Source organism: Nilaparvata lugens, chromosome 7 (assembly GCF_014356525.2).
Source record: "Nilaparvata lugens isolate BPH chromosome 7, ASM1435652v1, whole genome shotgun sequence".
In the NCBI taxonomy this organism is placed as follows: domain Eukaryota; kingdom Metazoa; phylum Arthropoda; class Insecta; order Hemiptera; family Delphacidae; genus Nilaparvata; species Nilaparvata lugens.
The window spans coordinates 533,016-538,953 of NC_052510.1; positions in this window are offsets into that span (position 1 = coordinate 533,016).

Genomic DNA, 5,938 nt, shown 5'->3' on the forward strand with positions numbered 1-5,938 from the left:
AGAGCCTGTAAGGTAAATGATATGGCATACACTCAGAATAGTGATAATAAGTCGCAAGCGATTGCAGACAGAGCTCTTGCAAACGCTGCATGGGAGATATTCAAAAATCCAAAAACATCTCTCAGTGAAAAAGCACTTAGTTATCTTGTAACAAACGTGATGGAAGCTAAAGCAGCATTTGGCGGTGGTTTGAGAAAGAAGAAGAAGAGCACAAGTGTTAGGAAAACTCATAGCACGGCAGTAAGGAAAAAAGCTATTGCTCAAATTGAAACAGCATATTGCAGGTAGAGGTTACTATTTGAAACCATACCCCCCAATCTCGACTGGTGGTCGTATTTTGATTGCCCCCAACCCCTCCCCCCCTCACCATATGGTGTAAATTTATTCCCAAAGAAAAAACGTAAAAAAGGAGTTAAAAAACATAGAAAGGCAAAGAAGGTGAAAAAATGAATATCGATGGTGAATTGTCCAATCATGATCTAATAAAATGGTGTGAATTATTACAAATTCCCCTACGAGGTGTATACATGATAGATACATTACCTAATGAAATTCTAAAAAATGAGAATTGTATTTTTAAATTTAGACACTCAATCTGGAAATGGTACACACTGGGTTGGTTATAGGAAACGGGGATCAAATACCCCCACCTTACAACCACCTTATGAATTGAATAAATATTGGAAAAAAGAAACAGGTGTGAATATTTTTTACAATGTTGAGTACATGCAACCATTACATACAAATATATGTAGATACCTTATGCTCTTGTTTTTTGCGAACCAGTTGTAATCCAGTATTTGTGCCGAAAAATATGAGATGGTTGTTATTACATTACGATCTAGATCAAGTGACCTCTATGAACATTTGCAAGAAATTCTCGATTTGGATGAAAATAAAGAATGGGAAATTGGATTGATTGATTTCTGTACTTACAATAGCATTGCTAATGTTATAAAAGGTAAAAATTCTTGCTTCAAATATGGTGATAAATTAATTGATCTTGATACAGGTGCATATGAAGTTGATGACATTATATTAGCTTTAAAGACTAAATTGAATAGTGATGAGAAGAAACTTAATATAAGAGCTAACATGAATACTATGAAGCTCAAAATTTGTTCTGATAAACCTATTGACTTTACATCATCTACTTCAATAGGAAAAATGCTTGGTTTTGATAATGTTATATTACAACCGAATAAATGGTATTATTCTCAGCATTAAGTTAGCATAACAAATATTGACTCTATTGTAGTTGAGTGCAATATAGCCTGTAGGAGTTACTTCAATGGCAAACAGAAACATATTATACATGAGTTTTAACCTAGAGTACCTGGTGGGTATTTGATAAATGAAACGCCTGATCCAATAATCTATATGCCTTTAAACACACATAGAATTCAAAGCATTAATGTAAAGGTAACCGATCAAGAAGGATCGTTTATTGATTTCCGGGGAGATATAATTACAATTAGACTCCACATTCGTGAAAAACAAAGAACTTGAAATGGGATTTCTCGTTTTTAAACCTCACACTAGCATTTGCTCACAGAAGCTCATTAGAGACTCGAACGTGATAGAGTCAACACCTAAAAAGCTATGTGCTATATCACCGAAAAGCGCAAGAATATTGGAAGAGTTGGGATTCATAGTAGATTGGCGTCATGTACGGCGCAGCAATTAGTGAAATTCTCGATGTTGAATCTCAACACGAGTTCTATAATGATATTACTAAATTTCAGTTCCATACTCATACAGTATATTCAGGTCAAGAAATTGAACGATCAGATGAAGCTCGCATCCATGTGGCTTTTATGGATCAGTACAGTCTTCCATGCAAATCATTTATATTTATTGAGGGGGAGGTGAAGTGTACAAAACCAGCTGCGAAGGCCAGGGATGATCTGATAGAAGCTAAGTATATATATCCAGTAACCTCATTGGAAATCTCTTTGATGAGATTCGATATGAATTGGCTGGACAACAAATTTCTAAATCAAGACTAATTGGATTAACATCAAAAATTAAAGCTATACTAGTGAAAAATATGTTTGATAAAAACACATATCACTTGGCTGGGTTTGACAGAGCAGGATATACACTAAAAGATAATAAGTTTACATTCTGTGTACCTCTTAAATTAATTTTATAATTTTTTGAAGACTTTCAAAGAATAATTTCAAACTTGAAACAAGAACTTGTATTGTTAAGATCACCAACAGATCTCAATTGCATCGAGTCTACAGAAGCAACAAACGTTAATGTGAAAATAATGAAGCTTCAATGGAGAATTCCCTATATTACTTTAGAAGATCATGTGAGGTTAAAATTTTTGAGATTGCTTGATGCTGATACACCACTGAAGCTGAGCTTTTGTCATTGGGAGATTTCAGAATTACCAAATTTACAAAATAGCACTGTTCATTCTTGGGCAGTGAAAACTGCATCCCATCTCAACACACCAAAGTATGTTGTTTTAGCATTTCAGACAGATCATAAGAATAAAATTAATAGATCAATCTCAGAATTTGATAGTTGTTATCTTCAGAATGCAAAGGTCTACTTGAACTCTGACTATTTTCCTTATGAAAACCTCCTTGGTAAACAACAATTGATGTAACGTATGTTTTTGGATTTTGCGCCGGCATACCATAACTATAGTATCAATAGTGAGCTTGGAACAGAGATTGATTTTAACATATTTTGTACTAAATCACCCCTGATTGTAATTTGACTGTTCACATCAATCTTCTCATTTGAAATCCTCCACAGATATTAGAATAGATATGGAATTTAAGGAAGCTGTACCCCCAAATACTTCCGCTTATTGCATTTTAATCAGTGATTGTATCATGGAGTACACTCCTCTTACTTCCATGGTAAAGAAAGTTCAGTAATTTCTCAATGGAGCACAAACTATATAAGTATTGCATTTTTCAAATTTTACTCATTTGAGGTTTTAGCTTTGATCAGTTAACATCTACAATGTCTTCTAATTCTGAGAAGAAAACACACTCTATCGGGATACAGTGTGATCTTGATGACCAGGGAGACAGCATCTACATCTACTCAAGATGTAGTACACCTATAATGTCTTCTAATTCTGAGAAGAAAACATGATCTATTGGGATACAGTGTGATCTTGACGTTGAGGGAGAATTCTTCTACTATCAATCAAGATGTAGTACATCTAAACCACAGGAGGAGGAGGAGAAGGAGTAGGAGGAGGACAACAGAGGACAAAGGAGGACAAAGGAGGAGGAGAACCAGAGGACAAAGAAGGACGATGGAGGAGGAGGAGGAGAAGAAACAGACCTTGTCATCGAACAGAAGGAAGAAACTCTCTCCTGTAAAAAATTCGCAACAGTCGACATACATTGGTTCAAGGGAAATTCTAATCAAATTATTGTGAAAGAAATTGGAATCATAGATCAGGTAAATAGCTTTGTTGTGTTGCACTTCAAGTCGCCATTTGCAAAGTCGGAATTGAATGCTAAATTGTGTAAGCAAGCAACATGGGCCGAGAACAATGATCACAAAATACGCTGGGAAGATGGTCATTTTATTTATACAGACGGGTTATTGATATCTTATCTTGAAGGATATGATAAAATCTACACAAAAGGTACAGAGAAAGCTGAGTTTCTTAGAAGTTCACAAAAAAACATATGTTGTTTACCAGATGAAATTGAGAAACCAAATTTTAACTACTTCACAAGTTCATGGTGTTATAATGCCTGTGAAATTCATCATCACAATCCGACTGGGCGATGTGTCCTCTACGCCATGCTTCATTATAATTAATTTGTTGATAATGAAAAATATAAACTTGTCTCCAAATTTCATGTGTGAAAACAATAGAATGCTTAGCATGAAGAAATGTCAATCCTATTCAAATACAGAGAAGAGAAAATTTGCAAGATATGGCTTTTTCTATAACAGACAAGAAATTCAATGTGTTTATTGTATGCAAGCATTGAGATATCATACCGCTCACGTATGTTGCATTGGTGGAAAGGGACAGGAGCCATTTAATTTCTCTATATTAGTACTGACATATGTATAGTTTCTTCATTCGCTCATCATGGACCCATGCAAGTGGATGCAAGCTGATAGTGAATTGAGGAATAGTGATAGTGGAAATGAGGTTAGAACAGTGTATTGATTGGTATGATGCTTGTGAAATTGCAATTAAACATTCAACTCATGAAAATCATCATCTGGTGAAACAACTAAAAGAAATTTTCTTAAACACAGTGAATTTGAACGATATACATGATTATCTATGCTATTACAGACCTCATAAACTGTCTGTGAGTAAACTAATAAAAATTGAAGAGGAAGTGATGAACAATTGTAGTGAATTGTGTAAATAAATTTCTAGTGTATACTCGATTGTTTTCATTTCCATTGTACCTGGAATGTCTAGGTTTAATCGTTCAGTAATGCTTTGTTAGTTGAGCTGTAAAGATCTCACATACGTTGAAGCTAAATTCTATTTATAGAAGTGTGTAGTATTGTGTGCAGATACAAGTTCATTCAAATAGTTTCTTATCACGTTTTACCTGTACATACACTCAACTGAAAAATATGGTTGATTGTTATAGCTTTTCAAAGTTCAAGAAACTATCTCGTCTCTTGATGTCAATTTCATTCAATGAATTTGATCTAATTGCAACAGGGGTGCCCACAAGGGGGGGAGGCATGGCGCAATTTGCGCCATCAACATTTTTTGGGGGGGGGGCATGATTTTTTGTATATTTTTGTCAACATTTTGAATTATGATTGAAAACTCAAGGTATTAAATAGAGATATCCTAATGTAGTTAATTTTTCACACCTTTACAATGTTATATTTTGCTAAGTGTAACTCAATATAAAGCATAAGCACAATTGATAATATTTTGTATGCAGGAATTTTAGTAATTTTAAGCCTATGAGTTTGAAGGTAAATCTTTGACAAAAATAAATTATAACTTCATCATCCACTATTATTCTGATTTCCTTTGCTTCATTTTAATTTTCAATGGTCCTGTGTTTGAGTTTCCTTGCTGTTGCAAGAAATATGCAATATTTTTCTCATTTTCACAGTCTCGACAGTTTTTCGATATATACAGTAGTGCAAGATCAATTTAGGGCAACTCAGCTTATAGAGCATGAAATTTTCTCTCATTTAAGACCAATTGCAAGTTTCTATCATGCATTGTACTCATTTTAGAGACTCTTTAATAATGGTAAAATCGCAAGAAAAATGAGAAAATAAAGATCATCATTTAATTGGCTGTAACTTTTGAACGGTACTGGAAACAGAAGTATATTTCATGGGAGTGAAAAGAGGAGAAAATTCATCACAACCTCGACCACTTTTTGGATTTTGCATCTTAAGTGTTCCACAAGATATGCAACATTGCATATGCAAGACTGTGAGAATGGGGAAAATTCACAAATTTCTCGCACATTCAAAGTTGCGTATCTTGTGGAACACTACATATTAAAAATCCAAAAAGTAGTGCTGCATGACCACTCAATTCATTGGAAATTTATTATCTCCAATATTATATAGAGAATGCTTTTTCTCGAAAAATTCAAGGTTCTCGAGATTAAATGGAAAACTTAAAAAAATCCAAAATTTTGGGGTGAAGTCGCCTTCTGGTGTGTCAGCAAATTTCAGATTAGAATTCAGCGCCCCAAAATATATATAGAACCATCAAAAAATAATTATTTTGGGGCTGTTTCCTGAAAAACGACCATTTGACTGGACTGTAAGTTGTTATCCTATTTATAATAGCGAGCAATTTATGTATATCTGTTTATATTTTTCAATTTCTATATCTGGCTATCTGGTTATTTATGTTCAACGGATCTTGGAAACGGCTCTAATGATTTTCACAAAATTTGGAATATGGAAGGTTTATGATATCAAAATTCGATTGCAC